Raw genomic sequence first — 13365 nt, forward strand, 5'->3', positions numbered from 1 at the left:
GCTTCCAACTGTGCTATATTTATTTACATGGCCATAAAAACCAGACGTGATAAACAATGTCAATAAACAAAACACAAACCTAAAGCAATAATACTTTCCTTGCATAAACATAACTATTACCGAATGCTACATTTGGAAAATATAAAATTAAGCATGCTTTGTCGACAGAACCAGCTACAATCGGTAAAGAATAATTGTGTTCCATAACGACAGCACGAAACAAGCTAATGTTTGTTGCTTGATAGACGCTACAACTACAACTTCCGCATTTGTCCAGGATCCCACGCAGTACGAGCGGAAACCGAGGGTAACGCGGATATGACGCAATTGACTGGCGACTCCCAGCTCACCCCTGCTCTAACGCCCCATTTCCTTGGTTAAAATCGCAATTTTCTCACGATTTAAAAATAGTTGGAAACATTTGGGATATTGTAAGTAATCAACTTAACAAAATATATAACACTGGCCTTGATATTTTGGGATATTTTAATGCAAAAATCTTACATATTGTACCTTTAAGCTTTAAAATAAATAAAACCACTTGTTTTTTTTAAAAGCATATGACTACATTTTTCCACACAGTGCTATCAAGAATCGATAAGAGAATCGTTAAAGAATCGGATCGATAAGCAGAATCATCAGTGGCACTGATATTGATAAAATCTTATCAATTCCCATCCCTAGTTTTCACTAAATCATCTGTTTCTCTATATGAGGACTTTGCAACATATTTTAATTATAAGATCTCCAAAAGTACATCTACAATGCACATTTCTGCGTATAAACTGCCTGATGTTCCATTCTCATCTTCCACTTGGTCTGTCTTTGAGTCTGTTAACCTGAATACTCTGATTGAGACCATGTCTCGTCTGAAACCCACTATGTGTCCCAACGATGTCATTCCATCACGTTTCCTTGGGCAAGTTATTGAGACTGTTGGTTCTGACCTGTTGTCTGTAATCAATAAATGTCTCCATACCGGGACTGTACCTATTGTCTTTAAACTCGCCACAGTATGGCTTCATCTTTAAAAACAAGTTTGGTCTCCACATTGAAGGCTAACTTTCGTCCAATTTCAAATTGACCTTTTCTCTCTAAAATTCTAGAGAAAATTGTCTTAAATCAACTTCAGCCTTATCTGACTATCAATTCTGTTCACGAAAAATCCTGTCACAGTACTGAGTCAGCTCTTTTAAGAGTTTTAAATGATATCATGTTAACCACTGACTCTGGGCAGTCTATGGCTCTGGTTCTGTTAGACCTCAGTTCTGCCTTTGATTTAGTCAACCATGATACTCTTACATCACGCCTTGAAATGTGTGTGTCTTTTTGGCACAGTATTACAGTGGTTTCAGTCATATCTGACAGGAGGTATGTTGTCAATATTGGACACCATTCCTCCTCTGAAATAATCTTAAATTATGGTGTTCCCCAGGGTTCAATTCTTGGTCCTGTACTGTTTTCCCTTTATATGCTTCCACTAGGGTTTATTTTTAACAAGTACGGGGTCTCTTTTCATCTATATGCAGATGACACCCAAATTTATATCCTTTTGAAGTGTGATAACAAGCAGGCCATAAAGCCTATTATGGATTGTTCGGAAGAACTAAAACTCTGGCTTGCAACTAACCTCCTGAGCCTTAATGAGAGTAAAACTTAACTAATTGTGTTTGGTTCAAACAAACACTATGTACATGATTTTGAACTTGCATCTTTGCCACTTTATAGTACGTGTCAGAAACTTGGGTGTGTGGTGTAACGGTCACCAGCTGGAGTGCCCTTGAGAGCCACCAGAGGGCACTCCACATCAGACTACTGTCATTCCCTCACAAACTACATTTCCCATAACTCACTGCCCGGACTCTTCATCCATTATCACATTCACCTGTGTCTCATTATCTAGTTTAGCTCACCCCATATAAGCCTGGTTTTCTCGTTCATTATCTGCAAAGAGTGCATTGATACTACCTTTTGGGAAACCTGGTAAAGACACAACTAATGCAGGAAACTACAGACCTATAGCCTTAACATCACACCTATGTAAATGGATGGAAAAGATAATTGTCTGTAGATTGTCATATTATTTAGAGCAAAGAGGATTGCTAAATAAATACCAAAGTGGATTTCGTAAAGGAAGATCTACGGTAGACGCTTTGGTTAAAGTTAGCAATGAGGCAGAAAAGGCGATTAGTATGAAAGAGATCATGGCTATAGTATATTTTGATATTGAAAAAGCTTATGATTCAATGTGGAGAGAAGGACTATTGATTAAAATGCATAAAATGGGTATTGATGGAAGGCTATACAACTGGGTGTTAGACTTCCTGTCTAATCGAACCTTCCGTGTAAAGGTTGGGGATGCTGTGTGGAGTGTTTTGATATTGTAAATGGTATTCCTCAAGGGAGTGCTATAAGCCCTATTCTGTTTAATATCATGATAAACGATATTTTTATAAATGTTGGTAGAGATATTGGGTCATCACTTTATGCAGATGATGGGGCTATATGGAAAAGAGGGAAAAACATTAGACATATGACTAATAGCATACAGAATGCTATATTAAAAGTTGAAAGATGGTCATATGATTGGGGATTTAAGATGTCAGTCGCAAAGTCATGTTATGTGTTCTTTACCAGAAAGAGAATGATTAATAACATACCGTTTAAATTGTATGGGCAAAATATGGAAAGAGTGAAAGAGTTCAAGTATTTAGGATTGTGGTTTGATGAGAAATGTATATGGAGGAATCATATTAAACAGGATGAAACAAAAGGTAAAAAGGTACTAAATCTCATGAGGTCAGTTTCTGGTTACCAATGGGGAGCTGATAAACAATCATTACTAGATATTTATAGGGCCTTAATACAATCGTGTATTGATTATGGGTATATGGTATATGGAGCAGCAGCCAAGAGTATTTTAAGAAAATTAGACAGAATACAGTTTAGAGCTCTAAGACTCAGTATAGGTGCAGTGAAAACAACCCCTACTAATGCACTGCTGGTACACTGAAAAAAATGATTCATTGAATTTACTACATTTTTTTATCGTAAGTGGTTCCACGCAATGCATTTGTTTAAATGTAGGTAAAATCAATTAAGTAGGACTTAATCAATTTTATTTAGTTACCTTAGTATAATTATTTTTTGTAATTCCACCCCTATTTAATCATGTTACTTCTACTAAACTCATTTAGTTGAATTGAATCAATTTTATTTAGTTACCCTAATATATATATTTTTTTTTTTTGTAATTCCACCCCTGTTTAATCATCTTACTTGTACTTAAATTATTTATTTATTTTTATTGAGTAGTCAAAATTATTAATCTAAATCTACTAGTTAAACGTCTAGAGGTATTTAATTGACAGTATGAGGAAATTACTTTAATGTTTTAAACTTATCTTTAATGACTGCCATCAAATGTAGTGAATGTTTAATAAGTCCTTTTCTTTGTGAAAAATAAAATAAAAAATCATAAGTGGGAATAGGCCACAATACATTTGTTTTTGAATCATGTATTGACAACTCCTAAAAACAAAGTTCTCACATTTCATGCAACAAATTTCATGAGGCTGAACATTCATGCATGTTGCAAAATGATTACAGCATTACACTGTTTTTCAGTCTTTGAATTTTGGAGGACAGCCTTTCAGAATCCATCTGCAGAATGACTTTCTGAACAAATTCATAATAGTACTTGAGTTCTTTTGGGTATGCCAAATCAAATGCATAGATTGCACCCAGCATCACTGCACAGGCTTGTGCAAAAGATTTAATCTGCTCCAGAATCATTTCTCCTTAAACAACAATGCCGATGTCATCATACTCTCCAAGAACTCCCCCTTCCTTTTTAAACACGGTGATGCCCATGGTGATGTTTGCCAGGTCTTCCAAGAACTCATTTCTTTGAGTGTCCTATATTTAAATGACAAGAAACTGTTATTAGAAATTGTTTTTGATTCATAACTGTTTGAAAAGTCTATACAATCAAAGGAAATTAGGACCACAACATATATATATAATTATTAAAACAGTAAGATGTTTTAATGTTTTTAAAATATCAATAGAATATGCTGGAAAAGCAAAGAATCTGCAAGAGCTGCAGGATTTTTCTGAAGAACAGTGGGCAGTTAAACAGCTCTGGACAAAAAAGGCAAATAATTGTCTCTCACACACTCTCTCACACACACACACACACACACACACACACACACACACACACACACACACACACACACACACACACACACACAACAACAGTTGTGGATCATTTAGGTAGTCATTTACAAAATTCATAAATTATATAGTGTTTGTGCTGGTATCTTAAGCACATTGCATTTGTCTATACTTGTAACTTGACCAGTTAATGCAGAAAACCAACCAATTCCTAAGGTTTACCATATGTTTTCTTGAAAAATTATTTCAATTATTTCTTCATAATAATTACTGTGCAAAGTGTTGGAATAATAAAACTAGAATAATAAAAAAAACATCCTTAACCAGTAAACAGATTGTTTACTGTAATGAATGATGCTTCATAATGAAACATTACTTACTGTGCAAATCATTTGAAAAAACTCTGGGACTGGACTGAAAACGTGAACCTGGAATCTCTGTGTCACGCATGCGCAGACAGCACCTCAAATGAAAGCAAGCACAAAATGATTATTATTGTTTGTTCTGGAATCTGGATACATTTTCATACCACACCATTAAAGCTAGCGAAACTAGGGGTTGTCTCAGTCAGTAGTAAAGATAAAAAAGTATAATGTAACCAAATGTAAATGATTTAGCGTTGAGCATATTATATTATGCTTCATAACCACTATTTTCTTTAACCAGTCAATAGATTGTTAACTGTAATGAATGATGCTCCATAATGAAACATTACTTAACATTAACATTAACACCCCCCCCCCCCCCTCCCCCCTCCCCCCTCTCCCCCCTCCCCCCTCCCCCCTCCCCTCTCCCCTCTCCCCTCTCCCCTCTCCCCTCTCCCCCCTCCCCTCCCCCCTCCCCTCTCCCCCCTCCCCCCTCCCCCCCCCCTCCCCTCTCCCCCCTCCCCCCTCCCCCCTCCCCTCTCCCCCCTCCCCCCTCCCCTCTCCCCTCTCCCCTCTCCCCTCTCCCCTCTCCCCTCTCATTGCTTCAAAAACCCATAACTTAATCGCTAACTGAAGTTTTCATTTTTCGGTAACATGCAAACCGTAGCGATTAACTTAGAGGCCTTTCCCACAGAAGTCGTTTTCCACTCCATAGTTTTTCTATGTAAGCACACGCTAAATTGACGTGTTTTCACCGCCGCGAGTTCACCAAAGTCTTTTTACATTTACATTTACATTTATTCATTTAGCTGACGCTTTTATCCAAAGCGACTTACAATTGCTATATATGTCAGAGGTCGCACGCCTCTGGAGCAACTAGGGGTTAAGTGTCTTGCTCAGGGACACATTGGTGTCTCACAATGGATTCGAACCCGGGTCTCTCACACCAAAGGCATGTGTCTTATCCATTGCGCCACCACCCCCCTTTTTTCAGCCACTGAAAACGCCAGGCGCTCGGCTAAAAACACCCGGCTGCTCTAAAAGAAATAATAGAGTATTAAGATCAAATATTACCCGTCCAGAACGATTTATATCTCACATGTAACCACCAACGACACACTCGAAGCCGCAGCAAATTCTTGAAGGACTAACCGGGTAACGTTATAACGTAAACAGTCTGTTCGGAGGATGACGGTCTGGAGCTCAGAAAATGTTGAACAATTTTTAAATAGGAGCTATCTTTATAAACAAAGACCATATTTGAAGTTTATAAAACTACATTCTCGCCTAAAATATCTTAAAAGTACATTCCGTGACATAAAATCAGTAATATTTGAACAATTATGGTGTGCGCGCGGAAAGTATGTGACGTCGCTGTGTTTTTATCTAGCTGCTATAACGTTAACTTTACGTTCTGAATCTGAACCAGAGCATTTTATACTCTTTATACAACCAACAAACTATGTATTGTAATAAACAGTGATATATAATAAGAATTATTACTTACTGTGCAAATGGAATGAAAAAACTCCACCTCCAAAAAAATTCAACTCCGACTCTTGCACTGCTTGAAGAAGCTGACTGGAAAGGCGCCAAAGATGTGCGCATGCGCAAAGAACCAACTTTTTTTTTTTAACTGACTTTAATTAATTCACATAGCTTGATTCAAAACGCATGTCATTCTCATAAAACCAATGATTTTATTTTATTAAAATCAACAACTAAATTTAAATGATTTAAATGAGCAAAATTTCATTATGCTTAATTTAATTGGGGCCATAATCATTTTTTTCAGTGTAGAAGCTGATGAATTGCCATTATATTTAAGACGTTCTAAGCTGTCTTTAGCATATTGGATCAAGTTACAAGGATCTGGAGAGGAACAATCTGCAACAAATGTTCTGTATGATTGTTGGGAATATACACAACAACTGAAAGGTAAAGGATTTGGTTGGAATATTAATACAGTAGCAGAAGAATATGGATTAAATAGCATAGAATATGGACCAACTACTGTATGGGGTAATGTTCCTCCGTGGATATTTCCTGTGCCCAATGTGGACCTGAAACTTCTAGAGAAGAAGAAAGAATGGAATGAAAGTAATGTGAATAATATAGGATATTTGGTTCGAGATTATGTTTAGAGGAATTATTATAATTATATGCTAATATTTACTGACGGATCAAAAGATCCAGGGACTGAACATGTAGGATCAGGAGTATACATACCTGGGTTTGATGTAGGTATTTGTAAAAGAATCAATGATAAATTATCTGTACCTGTATATACAGCAGAAATGGTTGCTATTATTTTAGGTTTACAGTGGATAGAAGAGGTGAGGCCAGAGAGGGTTGTTTTTTGTTCAGACTCCATTGCCACCCTGTATAGTTTGAATTCCAAAAAGACAGTAAGAGATGATTTATTGATTGAAATATATACAATAATGCTGAGAATACAAAGAACTGGAGGTGATGTACAATTTGTTTGGGTCCCGGCTCATGTTGGTGTTGAGGGAAATGAAAAAGCAGATGAGATTGCAAAGAATGGCAGAAGAAGTGGGACACAGACACTAAAGGGAGACACTATTACAGCATTCAGAAATCAATTAAGGTGAAGGGTTTCAAAGGGAAATATAGAAGAGATGAAGTGATTTTTTTTCAAGATTACGGTTTGGACATACTGGGTTAAAAGCAACACTGTATTTAATGGCAAAATGTGTGTCTGATAAATGCGAGGTTTGTAATGTTCCTAAAAAAATGTCGAGCATGTCATCATGAAGTGTAGTAAATATGATTTTGAGAGGAACATCTTACGTGATAAGATATGTGAATTAGGACGGGGTTGGAATTTAGAAGGGATTCTAGGGATGAGTGAGGAAACAAGGGAGTGTTGCAAAGCTCTCTTTAACTTCCTCAAATCTACAGGATTGGACCATAACATATAGGGTTATTTTTTTTGTTTCCTTTTTTTTTTTTTCTTATGGGTGCACTGAATCTGTAACCTGAAGTACTAAAACCTTGATTTACACACTCCGGTACAGTAGGTGGCGGTATGCACCTGAACAAGTTGGTTGTGACCCGCCATAAATATAGAAGAAGAAGAAGCAGCAGCTCATCTGCAAAGTCTTGTATGTGTCTTACTGCATTTTTGAGTGTGTTTGTATTCTGTGTCCGGTTTTCTTGATTCTCTGCCTATCTCCTCTGATTTCTCTCTTTGCCTCAGCCCTAATCTGTTATTGTTTATTTGTGTATGACCTTTGCCTGGATTTGGATTACGATATTGGATAACTCTTTAAATAAATACTGCATTTGGATCCTCAACCTTTGTGTCTCAGAGCAGTTTGTGACATCTGGCTTGATAATAATCTTAAAGGACAATTCCGGTATTTAACACTTTGAGTCTATTTTGTAGTTTGTTTTGGATGAACAAGAGTCGTGGACAAAGAAATTTTGACAGTGGTTCCAGTCTCGACTTTTTGACTATTTTAGAATTGCCCATGACTGCTTTAGAATGGGAGTCTATGGCCATGCACAAACATGCCCTTAAAACAACCCTTAACATTCGTTTTCAAAACTGTGCAACTAACCGAGTGGTTAGTGGTGTTCGTTGATGATTGAAAACAAATATATCGGCGCAATGTATGATTTCAATCCGTTTATTTTTCTATAGTGGAACTATTTTTTCAGATACCTCACAACCGCGTATAAACTTCCACTCTTCCGCAACTTCCATTGCTCTGCTCACGCTAGCTTGCTGAGCTCTATGCTTCTGAGAGACAACCGAGCGAAAAGACTACAACCAAATGTAAACAGCCCCCTTTCCGTTCCCGGTAGTGCAGTAATATCAACGAGCAATGAGTCCTCCAACGGAAATCAATGGGATTTTACAAAATGCCAAAAAAAACACGACAGAAACTGTATTTCGCTACGCTACTTGTTTTGGAACATCAACGAACACCACTAACCACTCGGTGAGTTGCACAGTTTTGAAAACGAACGTTAAGGGTTGTTTTAAGGGCATGTTTGTGCATGGCCATAGACTCCCATTCTAAAGCGGTCATGGGCAATTCTAAAAGAGTCAAAAAGTCGAGACTGGAACCATTGTCAATTTCTTTGTCCACCACTCTTGTTCATCCAAAACAAACTACAAAATAGACTCAAAGTGTTAAATACCGGAATTGTCCTTTAAATTCGATAAGCAAATAAGTACTGTGGTTCAGTCGTGTTTTTATCATCTTAGTTTTCTGTCAAAGGGGAAGCCCTTTCTTTCCCTAAAGAAAATCGAAACAGTTATGCATGCTTTCGTAACATCTCAACTGGACTACTGTAATTCATTACATATGTGCTTTGTGGGAAGACCTACACTAGATCTGGCGAATTAAAATCACACCAGAGAATTCATTCTGGAGAGAATCCGTACAAGTGCTCACACTGTGGAAAGAGTTTCTCTTGGCCGGGAAACCTGAAAAGGCATGAGAGAGTTCATACTGGAGAGAAGCCGCACCAAGTAGACAATATAAACTCAGAAATGTGTCAACCGGTAGAGATTTTAGACTATCGTCTTTATTCCTGTTACATGTGACATTGCAGTCACAAAAGCCTTGCTTTTGTCACAGGTCGGGGCGAGCGCCAGCGGGCCGCCCACCCCTCGCTTGCGTACCGCCCCTGAGGAGCTGACCGAGGACATGAAGGAGGCAGACACAGTATTAAAAATAAATGTTCTTTATTAAATAAATAAAAACAGTTTAACGTCTCTTAGCATTCATTTTTTTTCGGGGAGCAGGTTCTTCACTGGACTCAGACAGAGAATGGAGGATACGTATAACTCACAGCTTTAGCAGGTTCTTCAAGCTTTAGCGGGAGAGGAATGAACAGCTGTGACTGCGAGTGAACAGCAGAAACACGATTCCCACACTCGTATATTCACCACACTCTGTAAGGTTTCACTCGTGCTCATTTCCATAATAAAACTGCAATTCAACAGACTCACGGTGCAACCAAGGCTTACACCCGCAATCCAGCCGAAGTCTTCTCTGTCTCTCTCTCCCTCCGCGGCTTCGGTCTCTCTCTCTCTCTCTCTCTCTCTCTCTCTCTCTCTCTCTCTCTCTCTCTCTCTCTCTCTCTCTCGCTGCGTGCCTCACATGTCGACTTCTCTTCCTGCTGCTGCGTCTCCCTTTTTAATCCGTTTGGAAACCGCATCTCAATTGCCGCCCCAGCTCTCCTCCTCTCACACCTGTCAGCGATTCCACTCGATTGCCCCGATCGGCCATAACACACGGGGAAAACTGGAACCGGCCTGGTGTTGAACCGGAAGTGCTCCCCCGTAACAACAACTCCCGTGCACAAGGTTCCGGCTCCGGTCGCCCCGTGACACTTTCTTAAAAATAAAGGTTCTTTATTGGCATCTGTGGTTCCACGAAGAACCTTAAACATCCACGGAAACTTTGTGTTGCACAAAAGGTCCTTTATAGTGGAAAACATTCTTTAGATTATTAAGATGTTCTTCATACTAAGAAAAAAATAAAAGGTTATTTTCAGAACTGTTCTGATTCTGGCAGAATTGCTATGGCATCATTGCGAAAAGGATGGAACCATTATTTTTAATAGTGTATGCAATAAATGCACGTTCTCAAATGATCTAGGTTTTCTATTTCAATTGCTCATGTAATTGCATTAGTATGATCCACTTTAATGCCAGTCAAATAACTCTTTAAATCAGTAAGTACATATAAAGATACATATCAGTCAGTCAAGTGAATATGAAGATACATATGAGGAGCTCTTTTCCAAAACGCTATAAATCCATTTCAATAGTTTTCAGAAAAATTACATTTTTTACCTAGACCCACACATTTTGTGAATATTCAATTTATCCTGTTAAAATGTTGTTGTTTTTTTGTTTGTTTTTTTGGGCTCAGTCTGAACATGTTGAACAATGATTATTAAATCAAACAACAATATTGTTGATGATAAATTGAAAAGTTAATTTTTTTTTTTTTTCAAAACGCTATAAATCCATCCAAAAATTGATGGTTTGTCTTTAAAAAAAAAAAAATGTTGGATTGAGTAGATGTATCGTTTAGGCTAAAAATAGGTTTGGCGCTTATCGCGGTTTGGAAAGAAACTGCATCTTGCAGTACATTTTAAACAAGGAAATATAGCGATTTGGCATGAAACGTTGATGGAGCAGTGAATAGGTTCAGTACACAGCAAAATGACACGACAAACTCTTTATTTTTTAAATGCCGTTTATCGCATTTTGGAAAAGAGCTTTTCATATATAGTCCTCCTAAGTCCTCGTAATTTGCAACTTGATAGCACGCAAACATTTTTGCTGGTGTGATTTTCACATTTTTCAGGCTCTGCTTTTCCGTCTCGTGAATGAGTAATGTGCTATGCCATTATCCTGCACCTTCAGCTAATAAAAGAAAAAAATACTGCAATTTTCCTGGTGTTATTTATTTATATATATATTTTTATTGTTTGGGTCACTCAGCCCTTATAGGCCAAAGACAGTGTTGTTATTTGGGTTTAAGATTTAAGCTTGTACCTTATCAATTATTATTGCTTTAGTAATATTTATTAGGACTTTCCCACTTAAAGGCACAATATGTAACTTTTTTGCCTTAAAAATAGCAAAAATCACTATATCTATGTTATATATTTTTTTTAGTTGTGTACTTACATTATCCCGACTGTTTCCAACAACTTTCAAACCAGGAGAAATTTGTAATTTAATTCAAAGACACGTCCCGTTTCTTTATTTCCGTTTTGTCGCCGTCAATGGCGTCATATCCGCGTTGTCCCTGGTTTCCGCTCGTACTGCCATGGCAACCAGAGCTATGAACCAGAGCCCTCTGATAGTAACCAAAGCGACAGACGTGGACAACTGTGTTTGTAATGTCTATCTGCACGCTGTTGTTGTTTCGTTCAAACATTATGGACCATGGCAAGCAGACTTTGGATAAAAAAGGAGAACTAAAACGAGAATCAATATCAGCGCGGTGTTTTCGAGATGCCGAGAGCTCCCATAGACAGTATATAAACGAGAGCTCCACGTCCGAGACTTCGACCGCTCCTACATGTACTTTATTAAACAGGTGAGCACATTCACATAAAACTAATCAATGTTATATAGTTCAACAATGATAAAATGTTAGAATATGATCTGTATGTTATTCTACTGTTGATCTAGCTTACTGCTAGTCTCATACAGACAAACTAACACATACATTTCAACACATTCAAATGCAGTTTAGTGTGATAGTGTAATGTTAGACCAAGTGAAACAGCGCTGTGTTCCCTTACAAGTTTAATTTGTCTAATAAACTGACCTGTGAGTTGCGTGTAGTTCAGTAGAATGAAATGCCTTTTATATCCGCGGGACTCGCGTCGCGTGTGGAGCTGATAGCTGTCTCTTAGCAATCCCGAACTGCTTCATATCACAGTCATGATAAAAACATTGATGTATTCAGTCATCCATAAACATTATTAGATCGGTCGGCTTGACGTTGACGACAAGATCCATAATTCTTAGCAAATGTTGCGTCATCAAACTACGCCTTTGTTATTGTAAAGAGGTTAGCGACCCCTAGGGGCGAAAAAAATAACACTGTACGTTTAACAAAGTTCCAACAACATCTAACAGACTTCTTAAAGTGCAAGTAACTTGCAAGAATTTCAGACTTTTCATTTTAAAATGTTTTCCCCTAAGTTTGAAATGGTCAGGAATTTGTTGACATTGAAGTATAGATGAAATATGAATGTTGTTTCAAAATGAACTTTATACATCAGATAGCAAACATGTTTGTTAATGTTGACATTACATTTCAGTTGTATTTTGTTTTAACAAAAGTCGTCACCTTTATTTCTATAGTGCTTTATACGATACAGATTGTTTCAAAGCAGATATGCAGAGTAATAATGAAAAATGATGGAAAATAATGATTCAATGCAAACAGAGTTCAATGTTACTGTAAAGCAGCTCTAAAAAGACAATAGTGTCATTGATCAGCTGAAGTCAATTCAGTAACATTGATCGAACAATATTCTTTTTTGTTCATTTCAATGTTGATTCAACAGCAGTGATGTAGAATCAATATATCATAATGTAACGTTGATTTAGTGACATTACTGTTGATTTTTCATTGAAATCTCATTGTTTCAACATTATTGCGGGTGCAAAAATTGAAATAACATCACTTTGCAACATTAATTCAATGCAATAGCATTGAGCAGTTAAATATAGCCTATACTTGTTTTACAGCTCCTATCTAGTTCAAATAGCCAATTAGGTTTAATTTAAGATCTTAAATTATATACTAATATTTTTTTTTATTTTAATCCAATAAAGTAATCAAGGTTAACTTGTCACATTTTAAGCAGATTTTGTGTACTAGTTGAATCCATGTTGATTTAATTCATTGTGTTTATCAGACTGTAGGGACATTAATTTTATTTTTATTGAGAGAAATCTAAATCTGACAATTAACTTCTACTTGCATTGCATTGAGCTGCCACGACAGAACAGGAGTTCTGGAGTTTTTAAGGTAAATCTTAATATCTCTTAATAACGCTCACTTTTTTTTTTCATCTAACTTTAAAATTAAGTCAAAATTTATATTAAACAACTGTTGAAGGAGTCCAGAAGGTAAAAACAAATCCAAACTCCTTAGCAGGTATTTAAAGTTTGAATCTTTATCCCAAATCAAATATTTGGTGAGATGATTTTTTTGGGTATAATCTCAAAAGAGAACAGATCTTATCTTGGTTGTAGCAAATTTATGAAGGTGAGATAGTGTAATAGAGATTAGTTTCCGCC

The sequence above is a fragment of the Squalius cephalus genome (genome assembly GCF_949319135.1).
Source record: "Squalius cephalus genome assembly, chromosome: 7".
Taxonomy (NCBI): domain Eukaryota; kingdom Metazoa; phylum Chordata; class Actinopteri; order Cypriniformes; family Leuciscidae; genus Squalius; species Squalius cephalus.